Source organism: Haemaphysalis longicornis, unplaced genomic scaffold, assembly GCF_048455015.1.
Source record: "Haemaphysalis longicornis isolate Haplotype H1 unplaced genomic scaffold, Haemaphysalis longicornis Haplotype H1 scaffold_2, whole genome shotgun sequence".
Lineage (NCBI taxonomy): Eukaryota > Metazoa > Arthropoda > Arachnida > Ixodida > Ixodidae > Haemaphysalis > Haemaphysalis longicornis.
This window is the reverse complement of record NW_027526295.1, coordinates 191,924,089-191,939,568: the sequence shown is the minus strand read 5'-3', so window position 1 is coordinate 191,939,568 and position 15,480 is coordinate 191,924,089. Positions and strand designations below refer to the sequence as shown.

The following is a 15,480-nucleotide window of genomic DNA, read 5'->3' as shown; positions in this document are numbered from 1 at the left end:
GCGTCGGCGCGTTAAAACCGTACAATTAATCATCATCTCGCTGTGGTGTAGTACGTGCTCAATGGTACTTAGTCCACGTTACCTATGTTGTGATGGGGTACATGCATAATGGTAACCGACTGCGTCACATTTTACACCACACACATCATGCTACGCATGCAGTTATATGCTTAGAAGTTAGTTTTTGTATTTTGTCTCGTCCCGGCTAGTAATTTTCACAAGCAAAAACGAAAGCCTCTTTGCAGGAGGAGAATGACACAAAACCAGGAGAACTAAATCTACCCCGCGGCATCTGCCTTACATTCTATATATTTATACTGAAATGGCATTCTTATTTCAAATTATGCATTGCAGTATCGCGAAAATTCGCAGTGTTATCCTAATGTTGTTACTTGCCGTAGTAATTCAAGTTCACCGAATGACCTGCCTTCTACTGCTGGTCTCCCCGTTGCTCTTTTCCTGCACTATTGGTGTTCATGAAGAAAAACTGCTGGAAAACGGGCAGATGTATTATTACTCGCTAATTAGCCAGTAATCACACTGGATGCACTATACTGAAGTAGTTTTCTATAACGTGGGTATCAAAGAGCGTCGCAGTATATATTATTGGTATTGGAAAGACTTGTCAAGAGAACGCAGTCAATAAAGAAGCGTCGTTTTGTTTTCACTGCAAAGAACGAAATAAAGCTGTCATCAAAGTTTATGCACACATACCGCACGCGCTCACGGCCCGCGCAGAGAAACCACTTTAGCCCAACTAACGTGTTAAATTGGCTAATATCTGAGCTCTTTCTTCCAGCCTCAGAGCCACGTAGACGTCCGCTTAGAGGCCTACTCCCATTTTCCGAAGCAAATATAAGCGATCAAGGGTGTCGAGCTTGTGATCTCTTCCGCGGACTGGTCACTGGCCACGGCGTGCATCGCCAAAGGCACGGAGGAAGAATATGTTGGCCGAAACGATTACGAAACGACCGCCACTTCGGTGCGGCATGCCGTGCGCATGCGTTGACAGCATGGAGGAAAGATTACAAGGCAGCGCCGCTTGCGTTGATGCATGGTATAGTGGGACGGCAACGGGTACAACGACGATGAGGGAAAAACGGGACTGCGTGAACACTTTTAACGACAGCAGCGCCCCTACGTCTCAACATTTACGCAAGCTAGTTTTTGTTTGTCCGCATGCACCGCCACCAGTGGCCTTCTACAGCCGTTTTCTCGATTGCTCGCGTTATGCGCCTGATGTACTAAATGAACTGTCGGTCAGACTGGCGGGAACGGTTACCAGTTTGGTTGTGGCGTGAAACTGCGGATTTCTTCATGTCCTCGGGCTGTATTCACTGTTCGACGAAGGGAAGTTTTGCCGGGAGGTGCAAAAAAGGTCAGTGCTGCTTATTTAAGTTCTGGTAACGGTTGTTGTTCTTTGACTTGTTCATGAGTGCGTCCGATAAACGTGCCGCTCCGCTGCCTGTTCGATGCGAGAAACGTTTGCGGCCGTTATTCACTTAAGTGTTTGTGGGTCGGAGTCGGCTTGACATTTCTGACTGCGCACGTTAGCTAGTGCTATTTAGAAAGTGGCTGGTGCGCGCATTTCTCGAGTCTGCATGTCCCCTTATGGTGTGGTGTTGCTTAGTTGTATATTGGCGGTTGCTGTACCTGTCAGCGGTACTGAATCTTCTCGGGTTAGTCGCACGCTATTGTCTCACGCGCACACACTGCACAACATGTTTGTCGGAGCGTCTGTCTTTAGACTTATCGGTATTTTCAAACTTCCGTGTTAATTGTGTCGGAGCGTCTGTCTTTAGACTTATCGGTATTTTCAAACTTCCGTGTTAATTGCGTTGTGTTGGTCTTCTGAGAGCCATAAATTTACTGTGCTAATCACACCTATTCCGCCTTATGTTGATGTGCGTTCAAGGCGTTGGCGGCAGCACTGCTTACGTTTATCTGTGCTGTGTGTGTAGTTGTTACTTGTTTCTTCCAATGCCTTCGATGAATTCAGATGGTCTGTTTACACTAGTCAACGTTAGTTGGCTCCCTGACGTGTAGTGAAATGCAAGGGAAAGTGGTTGTCTGAGCAGTAGCGTAGTAACAAAACGTTCCTTTTGTGGAGAAGGCAGGTGGAAACACGCAGAAAGTGTGGTGCCGTTTCTATGCTGTCAATGTCAGTGGTAACCTGAGACCTCAGAATAATTACCCATAAAACTCACGTGTGGACTATTAGAAGTTTTAATGTCACAAAGTAAGTTTAAAAATTATCCATAACTGCCATATTATGCTATCAATGTCAGTGGCAGCTCGAGAGTTAAAATAATTTTCAAAACGCTCGGGTGCAAAGTTGTTGCATCATGATGTGCACCAAACATTAATCCATTTCTGTTCTCCTTTGAACGTAGAAATTATACTGCAAAAGCAAATTGCTACATTCTGTATTCATACTCTATGACCTGTTCAGAAAGAGTATATGGCTGACTGTGGAGACATTTGGCCCTCCACTGATGGGTTGCGAGCAGGGTGTCGAACCGGAACCGGAACCGAACCGAAAACCGGAACCGAACCCGAATTTTCGCCCGGAACCGGAACTGAACCGGAACCGTATTTTTTCCGCCATTTTGGAACTGAACCCGAACCGGAACGAATCGAAGGAACCGTTCCGAACCGGTTCCGGGGCCTCAAAAATGCGATTTCTAATTTTCCATTTCGGTACCCTACCTTGCGTCTGAAGATATTTTGCCACTCGCCAGACAGAACCATGAAATATTTTGCGTAGTCTGCAGTTCCCAAGGCCCATCATGTTCTCTTCTAATTACCGTAATTACCCGATTCTAACGCGCACTTTTTTTCCGGAAAAATAGGTCGAAAAATCGCATGCGCGTTAGAATCGGATACGAAACCGAAACTAGCGAAACAGCGGAAATTTTTTCCCACCCATCGCCATCGCCATATCAAGATGGCGCCAAAGCTACTTTTAGCAACGATTTTTCGGACGCAGGAAGCATAGGCGCCTAAGCTTTTCTATCGGCGTTCACACAAATCGTCAAATCGTTCCACTTGCGTGCTTGATAACAGCAATGGCAGAAGCGGCTCTCACGCGTTTAAAACGAGCGGTCGGCTGAAGCGTGCGCCTCTGGAGAAGCTCGCGGGATGGGCGTGCGAGGCGTGGGCCACGATCCCATCGACCATGGTTGAACGTTCGTTCAGAAGTCACGAGCGCGCTTGACGGCACCGAGGACAAGATGTTGTGGTGAGCGGAGAGCGGCGAGGAGTGAGATGAGTGAGATTACTTCGGAAAATAAATCGCCCGTTTCTCTCGCATTCGTTTTTCTTGCTCACAAAGTTCCGTGCTCACTGCAATCGGAGGTGCAAGTTTTTTTTTTGGATTGGAAAACATTTAATGAGCATAAAAGTGGGTGGCTTTCTCAGTCCAGATAGCCGCGAGCTAGCGCAGCTGCTTGGGCGCGAGTGATGAGGCGTTCTTGGTCCTCGCACCGTGAGCTGGCCAGCTCGCGCTCCCACTGCTCAGGGGATGGGGAAGGGAGGGGGTTTGGCGCGTAGGGGCATTCCCAGACTAGGTGGTAGGTAGTGTTTGGGACGGAGCAAGAAGGGCAGTTGTAGGGGTAAGTGGAGGGAGATATGTGGTGGAGTATCGTGGTGTTGTAGAATGTGTTGGTCTGCAGTCGACGCCAAATGCGAGCCGCCTGTGTGCTGAGGGATGGGTGAGGAGGAGGGTATTGAAGCCGCAGTTGGCGATAATGATATAGGATTTCAGTGTATCGGGGAGGGACCGGGGGATAGATGGAGGGTTCGGAAAGGTCCTCTTCCGTCGACGAAAACGCCCGGAATGTAAGAGCGCGGGCAGCGGCGTGTGCCGCCTCGTTTCCCTCGAGGGTAGAATGACCTGGTGTCCATACAATCTGGATGTGGGGTGGATCCTTGATTGATGATAGTATCTTCAGCGCTGAGGGAGAGATGCGGCCTGTACAGTAGTTGCGGCAAGCCTGTTGCGAATCTGTGAGGATTGCCACGTAGTTAGAGGAAGCCGTGGTCGCTGCTAGAGCGATGGCTGTCTCTTCAGCCGTCGTGGTGCTTGCGTGGAGAATGCTGAGGGAGGTAACATTGACAGATTTGGAGTCGACGACAACCAGTGCGTGAGCAGGGCGGGATGTATACGGAGCGACGTCCGTGTATCGGGTGTCCGGTTTGTTGTGGTATTCGGCCCGGAGGCGGGTGACGCGGGCCTGTCTTCTGCCTTGATTGAAGGAAGGGTGCATGTGTTTGGGGATGGGAGACACGAAGATGTGAGCGCGGAGTGACGGAGGGATACGCTGGGGGGTGTCTAAAGGAAGAGGAGTGGGGTAGCCTAGTTTATGCAGTACCGTGCGACCCGTAGGGGTGAGGGCAAGGCGAGCGAGTTGCTGGACCCGCTGTGCTTCGAGGAGCTCAGAAAGGGAATTGTGGATACCTAATTGCAGAAGGCGGACAGTAGGCGTGAAGGCGGGGAGGCCGAGGGCGATTTTGTATGATTTCCTAATAAGGGCGTCTAATTTGGCATGTTCCTTTGGTTTGAGGTTGACGTAGGGAGTACCATATGTAATGCGGCTGATCAGTAGGGCTTGAACAAGACGGCAGGTGTCTGGTTCTTTTAGGCCATGGCGCTGGGTGCAGATTCTTCTGATGAGATGTGTGTTAGTTTTTTTTTGCCAGGAAAATCGGGTGCGCGTTAGAATCGGGTAATTACGGTATTGCCCTCAATTTAATGTAAAGTTGTCCGTATATACAATAACTTTGCGTTAGGTACTGCCCATCTCTCCAATTATCTTTTACATTTAGCATAACTTAAGTTATAACGCATATTGCGAGGCAACATATCATGGAATATTCTTCATGGTTTCTATCTGCATGGTATTTAAAATCGTGTAAAGTTTTCAATGTGTTGTTAATTCGCAGGCATACCTGTCCGCTTGTGAAGGCCTTCAGGGACACCGTCAACAATAAATCCATATCTTCCACTTATTCTAGTTTGAATGGGCAGTTATATACAAACAGCACTGAGACACCAACACTCGCAGTTCTCAAAATTAACGTTACTTTTTCTAGAGCCGTTGTGTCCTTTGGTTACTGCTCTAAGAGAACATGAGATATAAAAAAATGGGGAACCCTAATTTTCACTTTTAAAGTATATTTGATAGCATTTTCATGTTATCTTGAATCTGCTCAACCTTAAACTTACGAGGCGGATGGATTGATGTCGATTAGTGTGGGTTAGCGGGTAGACTGGGGTGAATTAGTTGAGTGAATGAGCTAATGTGAATTAGTGGGACTGGTGTGTTGATTAATTTGGAATAAAGGAATTAGCGGGTCAGTTAAGGCGGATTCGACGGTCGGACCAAACATGATATTTTTGGGGTCCTTGGCATTTAGAAATTTTGCAGCGTTCTCCTTCTCGACAAACCAGGAAATTTTGTCACGCACAAAGTACCCGCAAAGTTATGTGACGACGCCTGAATGCTATAAAGGTATTTCTTTATGCTCGTATTGCGCTATTAGGTTTTTGCTATATTAACATTGACATCTCGGACTAAAGTTACTAACTAATTGCTTAATGCATATTTTATATTCATTAAATGGTTTTCGAAACGTGTGTATATATGAGGGGAGACAGTTGGAAAGAAACTAAACTGCAAGAAAAAAAAGGGAGGGACGATCTACTGGTTTGATGCAAAGACGCCCGATAGCATTCTTTAATACCTTCTCTTTGTGTTACCGTTCTGCAGCCTCCCACACGTGTAGCATCTCAACCCCCGAACACACCCCCCTCTAAGCTGAGGAAGCGGCGATAGCACGTGCGCTTAGCCAAAGCGGCGCCAAAACTCTCATAACAGACTCTTAGCAGGCATGGCCCAACTTTGTCAACGGTCGATTGCATGTTACAACACTTCCGATGATAAATTAGAGACCACCAACGTGACCAGTCACGACTGTATGAGCACCAGCTCATACTGGCATCCCCGGCAAACAAGATCACCAACCTCGTGGGTCGAGATTTGACTCGCTTAGCCAGCGCTGATGAAGCCCGGCCCGAGTGCATGCATCCTGCAGTCATAGACCAGGAAGTTACTCAGCACTATGGCCTCTTCCATAGAACGTATTCCTCCCAGCACAAATTGCTACCGATTAACCAGCAAAGATTACTCCGCACCCTGTGGGCATACACCTTCCCACACAACACCAGACTTCACCTCTTTGACGGGACACAACTCTCTCCATTTTGTTGCTTCTGTGGAGAGCCTGGGAACATCATACACATAGTAGGCGGCTGCGACAAGTGTGCCGTAGATCCATCCAACCTCCACGTTTTCATAGAGAATTGGGAGACAGCCATGGCCAGCTCCGGCCTGGAAGATCAGTTGCTCTTGATGGAAACGGCTGTCGATTCAGCCCCCTCGAATGAGGTCGCCTCTCTGAAACTTTGCCTCGATTGAATTAAACTTCATTCTCTCTCTCTCTCTCTTTCTCTACAAGTGATCATTACTGTTGCTTGTGACTTCACTTGGCTATCATCTTTCCTAGAGCCCAATTGCTGTCACCAGTCGCTGAAGGGTCATTAGCAAGTTACTATCTCCGGTGCTTCCCTATACAATGCCGTCCTATACACGCCGTCCAATGAGTCTTTGTATCCATTCTTTCTTTCTAACAGTTCTGTTAGCAGATAAAAGAGGAGCAGAAGGAAATTTCTTTAAATGCCACCTCCCACGCTTGGCAGTCGGCGCCACATACTCGTCACACTACCATAGAAAACATTTTGCAGGTACAGTTAAAGGAGCTCTTCAACACTTTAGCTAAACTCGCCGCGGTGGCTCAGTGGCTAAGGCGTTGCTGCTGAGCACACAGACGCGATTTAGATTCCCGGCCGCGGCGGCCACTTTTCTGATGGAAGCGAAAAGCGAAAACGTTCGTGTGTGCGAAATTTCGGCGCACGTAAAGATCCTCAGGTGGTCAAAATTATTCCGGAGCCCTTCACTATGGCGCGCCTCGCCGTCGGCGTTGCATGGGCGCGCTAAACCCAACAATAAATAAATAAATAAATAAATAAATAAATAAATAAATAAATAAATAAATAAATAAATAAATAAATAAATAAATAAATAAATAAATAAATAAATAAAAAAAGCAGTAAATAAATAAATCAACACTTTCCATAAACGCTTTCACTCTTCTTCGCATCTGGAAGCACTGTGAAAACTATAGCTATTGCCAGCACAGAGCAACAGTGCGTGATTTGCTCTTCGCTGCGGACACACCTTCCGTTTCTGCTTCGCTTTTGTGGCTTTTTTTTTAAGTGGCTATCAAATGCGCTCTATTCTGCAACTTAAGGAAAGCCGGCAAACAGCCGCTACACCGCTGTAATGACGTCATTCAGCGGTCGAAGAATGCGAAGACCGGGAAGGAGAGAAAAATATTTTGAGCAAGTTTCTAAGTTATCTGACGAGGAGGTAGCAGTAATTTTTGGCTGAGGCACATTGCGACCCCGTAATCTAATGTGTTGGTTGGCTACTTTCTGCAAGCACTCAAGATTTAGAAAAAAGTTGAAAAAAGTGTTGCAGGGTCGCATTAGTGTGGCGAAGACAAAATATTTCGACAAAGAAACCTTCATTATGACTGTTTTTATGCCGACTTTATAAGGAAACGAAAAACGAGCAAAAAAAAATTAAGAGAAAAATCACGCCTGCTTTTTTTTCTTCGAACCCGTTTGAACCCGTTTGAACCCGTTTGAAGCGGTTCGAACCGGAACGGAATGGTGCTCTGGAACTGAACCCGAACCGAACCTGAAAGGCTTGAACCCGAACCCGAACCGAACCCGAAAAAATTCCGGTTCGACACCCTGGTTGCGAGAACTGTTTTTGTTCCTCTGCAAAAAAAAAAAAATGAAAACAAATTATTTTCTTTCTTTACATGCTCCTGCGAAGTCATGGCTGTGGCATTCACTGGCTGAAGACATCTTTGGCATGCTGAAGGGTCGTCGGGGAGAGTGTGGTGGATTATGAATGCCCTGTGGAGCTCATAAGCCACAAAAGAGTAGTTTTTGAGTCGTGCATATTGTGCAGATATTCACCAGTTCGCATAGACCAAGGACAGGTGAGCTTAAAGTATGTTCAAATATTTTCATATCTCAAATTCGCATAGACCAAGGACAGGTGAGCTTAAAGTATGTTCAAATATTTTCATATCTCAAATTGTTTAGCAAGAAAAAATTACCAGGGCTTCCGCTGTAAAAAAGACATTCTACTTTCGTGGGACGAATCAGACATTGTTCAATATTTTCTCGTGCTCCCTGGGTAAAGCAAGGCATAAAGTTATTCTCTAATATTTTTGTACTGTTTATTTTCTAGGCAATAGGGCGAAGATAGACCTAAAACAGTGGTACAAGGAAAGCATATGACCATTTTAGTTGTATTCGGACCCCTTCTTGGAAGTATATCATCAGAAGGCAACACATTAAAGCTCTTGCACGGGATGAAATCATTGCATTCTACAAGTAAGTACGCACTGCCATTTTTCGGTCTTTCATGGCGCGTTTTTAGGTAGTTTCTTTATAACTAATGGTTTGAAACTTATTTTCAGTGACAGCTTGGCCTGTGGCTCAAGGTGACAGTAGGAGCTTTTCGGAACGCGTTAGCGAAACTTTCCTGGAAGGGCACTTTGAGACGGCCCTGGCAGAAACACACGGCTCTTAATTTTGGTTGGGTAAGCTGGCATTTTTTTTTTGCGAGACTCAATTTCTGGTTCTGTTCGTCCTAATAAAATCTCACAGTTAAGAAGTTATCGTGAACGCCAATATTGGCCATTGTGTTCACATTCCGCCTATTACGGATGCTCCAGCAGTGGCCAAAAAACCACTATTTTGTATTTTAGTTTTGTAAATAGTTAGCTTTTACACCTTGAGAGTTGTTGCTGCGATTTGCCAGCACCACGGATACGCCCAACGTGGTTGCTGCTACAACAATATGGTGGCAACTGACGATTTAAATTTCCCGCTTTTAATACGCCCGTAGCACCAATAATACTCCCAAATACAGGCGTAGAATGAGTAATGCTTGCATTGGATTTTGACAGGTGGTTAAATAAGGGGTAATTTTTTTAAGGGAATTGTTCAGAGCACAGAAAGTGACGTCTGCAAGAAAATGTGCTATAGTTGCGATTTATAAGAAAATTGTGCAACAGCCTAGTTCAGCATTAGTCAGCTCAACTTCTGCTTCATACCACTACGAACCATGGAGGTAATACATATCGAGAGGGAAATATTTTAGGTGGAACTAATTCCACAAAAAATTTCTGCCACAGTGCGATATTTATGATTTCCTATGACTGGCCATTTATTTCTTTGGGGTAGAAACATCGTTTAGCTGTAAGTTATAATAAGCCAGCCTCACTACAGCATTCTAGGGAGCACATTATACAGTACAGAGAACATTTTTTGCAGAGAGAAGGTGTGTAAAATACAATGCAGAAAGGTGATTATAGTAATTATGTGATTAATAAACGAAACCTCTCAAGGATAAAAAAAAACTTATATTCAGGATACCGAGGCTGCAAAGTAGGATACTTTCCAGAATCAGGGCAATTTCATTGATTGTCTGTGGTGATATTGTTTAGCGCACTTTCACCTTTAGCAGCACTCCCAGAAAAAACCAAAGAAAACACTGATTTTAAATCAATTACTGTGTTATGAAGGAGGCTAAGCAACTCACTCATTTAAAGCAACCATGTAACAAAATTTTCTTGTTTCCTTGAAGGTACATGAGGTGAGCAGTAAGTCTTCTCGAGGCCCGGTTATTCTGAGAGAAGGGACTGGCAGCATCAATATTGCCCGCAAGAAACACATCACGGATTCGCCGCCTGCATTGTAACTTCAGGATGTGGTCATCCTCTTCGCCGCATATGTCATCTTTTTCATCGTGTCATCATGTTCATATGGTTGTGTGCCTTTGGAGAGTTCTTGGGACTTTTGCAGCGAGTTCTTGGAAAGCATGAGAAATTTGACAGTGCCCTGGTGTCATTTAAGTTGGAGTCTCTGTTGAAATACTTGAAGTGTTCAGCTCTACTTGGGATTTTAAATTATTGGTAGAGGTTAAAGTATCTCTTGAAAGGCATGAAGGAGGTCAGATGAAAGGCATGAAGGGGGTGAAATCAGATGAAGAGGTTTAAGTTACTGGCACATGCAAGTTTCATGTCAACTGAACACTGAAGTCGTGCCTTATTTTTCATAATTGGCACAATGCGCAGGCTGCATTTGAATCTATAGTGGGTGTTAATGTAGTTCATGGCATCGCATTGTAACGTCCTTATTATTCAAGTGTAGCTCATGATATTTTTTTTCGTAGCAGGGCTGCTGCTGATGCAAAAGTGACAGTAATTATTTACGCAGATGGCTTCCACCTTCATTGATAAATTTTAGTACCGGATGTGAGCTGACACCCATGACCTAGAAGAATTGAAAATGTGCGTATTTGGCTTGAACTTCTTTGAACAAAGCTGCATTTCTTGCTTGGCAGAAGCAGGGCTTTGGTCACAATTACACTGATAGCAAGACGGGAGGGTTTTTAGAGCACGCAACTGTGAATTTCACCTAAGGTAAAATGTTGAGGCTGGAAAAAATGCTTTCAAGTCTGCTTTGTAAAACTGGTCACCTGTATGATTCAACGCTGGCATGTTTGCTTCTTAAGGATGTCTTGTTCCCGCTTGAATTGATGACGTATATAATTAGTCTGCTTGTTAAATTTTAATATGTGTAACATGCTTCCAGCTACCTGGTTTGCAAAATTATATAAGATTCACGCTGGCTTTTGTGAGATTTCTTGGGATGAATTATTTTAAACTACAAATTGTTTGGGCAAGTAACGTGCCTTAAGTCAGGCCTTTTCAGGACGCTCATAAAGTCTATTTTGCCTACAAATAGCTTGATGTTACACTTACGTCTGGTGTCAGGAAACTACTATCTTTAATAATCATGTTTTAATGGTGGCGTACTCCAACATGTAACCTCTCGTGTCAAAATGTTTTATCGTTAATCTTGGCTCAAGCGTTGTTTTCCTAAACTATTGCACTGCTCTGTTGTAGGTTTGTGATAATACAACCTTTCCCTACAATTTAATAGCAAACTGCATTTTCCCAAACAGTTTTGCGTAAACATAGTATGGCAAGCGCAATGAGTCATTCTGCCTTTGAATTACCTTGGTTTATCTTATAAGACAGCATATTTGTTGCTCACTGTTGTATAATGTCTGTGTCAGTGCCGCGGTAGACGCACACGTCTATTTATTTGTGAAACAGTTGCCCCTAATACCGTCTTTATTAACCATGTTTTTGAGTAAAGGTGAATATGTGAAAATGCCACTTGGAGCCTAGTGTTATCGTTATGGTATTTATTCCTTGTACGTTGGTCATTTTCTGTGCAATTTAAAATAGACAGCTATTCAAATCTGATATGTATCATACTAACACCCAATAAAGTTGTATAGTATGTTGAAAAGCAGTGTATGAGTCATATTGGTTGGTTTCGTGCGTATTTTAATGCAAGTATATTGTTTCTTTTACATGCAGCTAAAACCCAGCACAGGATTCTGCGGGTGAAGCCAAGGACTGTGTGCCGCTCTAGGTGCCTCAGACCAACTTTTATATAGAACTGTGCTCCGATAGGCAACTGTTGGGAACTGTCAGGGACCACACTGCTGCGTTGGTTTCTGCTTTCCAATTGTTGGTATCACTCGGGTCATATATCAAGGGTGTGTTAAAATGGTGCTTGCGGTTTCCTGCTGATACCAATGCATCCGCCAGCCTGGCATATGACCTCAGTGTATACCGACAGAAAAGCAGAAATATTGGAAAAGTGGAGTCCCATAGACAGTTTCCCAATGTCTATAGGAACACCGTTTTATATAAACAGCTGGCCTGAAGGTACCTGGAACGGCGCACCGGATAAATTCTATAATCATTTTACATGGATCAATGTTCCAGTAACTTCAACTACCCTTTTATTTGGAACAGTGATCCGCATACTTTTATTTGGAACACCGATCCACATAATTTAGTTGCAAAAATATGTGGTGCACTGTTCCACCTAATTTTCAGGATATGTGGAACACGGTTCCAAATATATAACTGGAACTTTTTTGCAAAAAAGTTCCAGTTACTAAGTGGATCTTACGTGGAACCAGATTAAGAGTGTAGCTTTGCCTTGAAGCATCGCCCGAAGATAATGGCAAGTTGCGTCGCAAGAAGCGAGCAATGAAGGAGAGGCCGACTTCCCATCGTCCACCGCGTCTATCTCCAGGAGTACGGGACCGAGGGCAGCGCTGCTAAAAGCGTGAAGCTACAGAACTTTCACATTTGTCGTCTGCTTTACTCGGGCTCGCTCTCACTGCTCTTTCTTTCTATTCGATTGAAGTGTGATGCTTGCCTGTACCAAGTTTTACGTGTGCGTAACTTTTTATGACAATATAGGGCTTCAGGTACCATGTACTCGCCCAAAGGGAGCCTTACAGCATGAATTGTGTCGCTGCTACTCCTCCGGTGGAAGCGTCGCCTTCTTCGCAAGGTCCCGGGTAAAGCGCTAGATATTCCGCTAAACTCCTTGTCGGATTGGCTAGCGTACGCTACGCTACGGTTTGCGGGTACCGGTACCCGACAGGGCAGGTGCGCATTCGTTCCGCGGGGACGAGCGCACAGTCTCGCCGAGCCCATGCATTTGTTCCCGAGAAGGGAAGCCCTCCTCTCCATGCCCGCACGCGCATGCGCAATCTGTTTCCGCTACCCGCCGCCACTAACGTAGCGCACGCTAGCCGCTATGCTAAAACATCCTATTATTTTGGTCTTTCATCTCTACCCAGCAAAGATCATTCTAAAAACTTTTCCTTTCCTCAGTTCCTCGTCAGTCATTTCAGCCTCGCGTACTGCGATATTTCAGCCTCGCGTCCATGCCTGGCCAACCTTCCTAAGCTGGTTAACACGTTCAGCACACACTGAGGCCAACCGGTGCGTAACGGCGCATAGGGGGACCAAGGCTTTATAAAGAGTGCTGCCGACTAAGTATTAATTGTGTTTTAGCTGGCACCAAAGCGTCAGAACTTGGGCCGGCTAGCCGCAACCCGGCTTGCACTCCGTGGCGTAAAATCCCGGCTGTCTTGCCGGCCTTAACGCCAACTCCCACACCAAACTTCTTAATAAAAAAGCGAAAACGACCTAAAACAACACAAACAAAAGCCCACTGACCTTGACCTCGGGCCGCACGGTTCCCCAGATAATAGCTAAGTCAGCGAGGGGTGCAGTAGACACACCAGCGTCGCCGAGGAAAACAGCCACGCGGAGAGCAGCGGCGGCGTTGAGAGAGGAAGAGGAACTTTCCCGCCCAGAGGAGGATGCGGACAGGGCACACAGTCCGGGGCGAGAGGGGGCTCTGAATCACCGGTCCCGAGTTAGGACCCCGGGACCCGAGTATAGCGGCTCCAGTGTACTATACCGGGACGGTCCAAAAAGACGCTCTTCAAAGTGTCTCTCTCAGCGCGCCAGAGACGTCGACGTCAGGACAACGCGACGCGGACGTCACCGCTGATGCTCGACGCGTTCCGTGACGTCTTCCGTCGGTGGGGTGCTGGCACATGCCCCGCGGGCTAGAGAGGCGCGTGCTTCGTGCACGCGCGCAGTTGCGTCCGCCACGGCGCGCTAAATATGCGCCTGCGGAAACCACCCCCCGCAGAGGGCAACGACGAGGACGACAGTCACGCACAACAATGTATCTTTTCACCGTGAATGGGATATGTGTGTACGCGTGCATGTGTGTATACCCGTATGCCATTCATGACGGCAATACTAAACGTTCATACCCTGTAATCCTTGCCGAAAGCTCCTTCAGAGCGCCGCGGCTGCCGTCTAATGGACAGCTGGTCGCTCTCATTTTTACTGCGAAGCGGTATACCTCTAACCAGCCAAGGAAATTTTCGTGTCCGCGTCAGCAGAAAACTCCCAGGCTACTAGTGGCTACACAAAGAAACGTCCGAGGCTACTGCTGGCTATTGGCTACACCCAGGCTTCACAAACAAAGAACTGGCACCGCCAGGGATCGAACCTGGGCCGGAAAAGAAGCGGAGCGAGAGTCCGTCGTCTTGCCGACTAAGCTACGCCCACACGTGGAGACGGGGAGACAGACGGTGGTTTGGATTCAGCGTCTGGGGAGGGAAAGGTGCTTTTTGGAGGCGACACATAAAACAAGATTGAGGGGAGGCAGTGAGAGAGATGACGCCATAGCTGCGCGTGCCGCCCTCCGCCTCTCCCTTCGAAAGACGCTCTCCTCTCAGTTTTTTTTCCGTCGACCCTGATATGTTCGGGACGCCGCCCCCGCGAATTCCAGGTAACGGCTGGCAGAGCATTTGGTTTCACTCTTTGTACAGCCACGTGTGTGAATTGTTTACAGCTGTCGTTGTCGTTAACAGCTTCGCAGTCCAACCACCTTCACTACGTGGATTGGAGCCTTTTTTCTTTTTTTTTTGTAATCGCGAAACATTTTTTTTGTAATCTGCTTTAACTGCCAGCCCAATAACAAAAGTAGGCGATTTCTCCGGCCTTCGAGAGACATTTTTCATTGGCATTTCACAAACCGTCCCCGGTGAAGGGATATTACGCCTCGATTCGGCCGAAATTTATCCCTACATACGTATGTATAGGTACACCAAGTCACCACCCCCGCTACCCTTCAAAACCATCCTTTTTTTCACGATAATATCGCGTTTGTAACTCGGTAGGAGGAGGAGGAGGAGGAGGTGTGAAGCTTTATTTTATGATAAGAATAAAAGAGAGTTAGGGCCTGTGGCCCTCCGCACAGGTGCAGTCCCTATTCCGGGGCCCCATTGGTTAAGGCCGCTGCTCTCGCCCATTGAGCTAGAGCCTTTTGAGACTACAGCCCCGAGCAATTGAGGAGGGCTGCCTCCCATGCCTCTCTGGTAGGGGAAGGGTTGGGGGATAACGCAGGGTTGCTCTGGCATGCCCACACCATGTGGAAGGTATCGAACATCTCCCCACAGTGGAGACACCGCCCATCTGTTTAAGGGTCGAAATGCTTTGCTACTGCAGGGCACATAAATGTGTTCGTCTGCAGACGCCGCAGTATTCGCTCGGGACGAAAACCGTACCTTGTCAACCCCCTTGCCCTCTTAATCTCTCTCCCAACTTTTACGTCACAAAACTACAGGAGTACGCCCACGGTGTTGTTGGTGGAACAATTGGACAACAGCATTCCTAGGAAGCTGAGAAAAAGGGACGCGATTAAGGTTTGGCGAAGAGTGCGCAGAGGAAGCTCTTCCTATCGGGAGACGGGAGTTTTTAAAGGTCCAGGAACACCAAGGCCAAGATTTTCGCCGTGGCATGGCACAGTTCCATAGCAACCAGCAGCCGCACGTCCCAAAACAGCATGTTTGGGATTTGGTGCGTAAG

At 46.4% G+C, this 15,480-nt stretch overlaps 1 protein-coding gene and 1 long non-coding RNA gene across 2 annotated transcripts in view; one reads left to right on the top strand and one right to left on the bottom strand.

The window, feature by feature from the left end:
• Mrj (DnaJ heat shock protein family (Hsp40) member B6 mrj) overlaps window positions 1-15,480 on the bottom strand; it is a 271,757-nt gene that overhangs the window by 86,204 nt on the left and 170,073 nt on the right. The gene's annotated exons all lie outside the window — the stretch shown is intronic.
• Window positions 8,238-10,501, top strand: LOC144167577 (uncharacterized). Its single transcript, XR_013322036.1, has 3 exons — window positions 8,238-8,533; window positions 8,620-8,742; window positions 9,792-10,501. It is a non-coding gene; the product is annotated as an uncharacterized LOC144167577 (long non-coding RNA).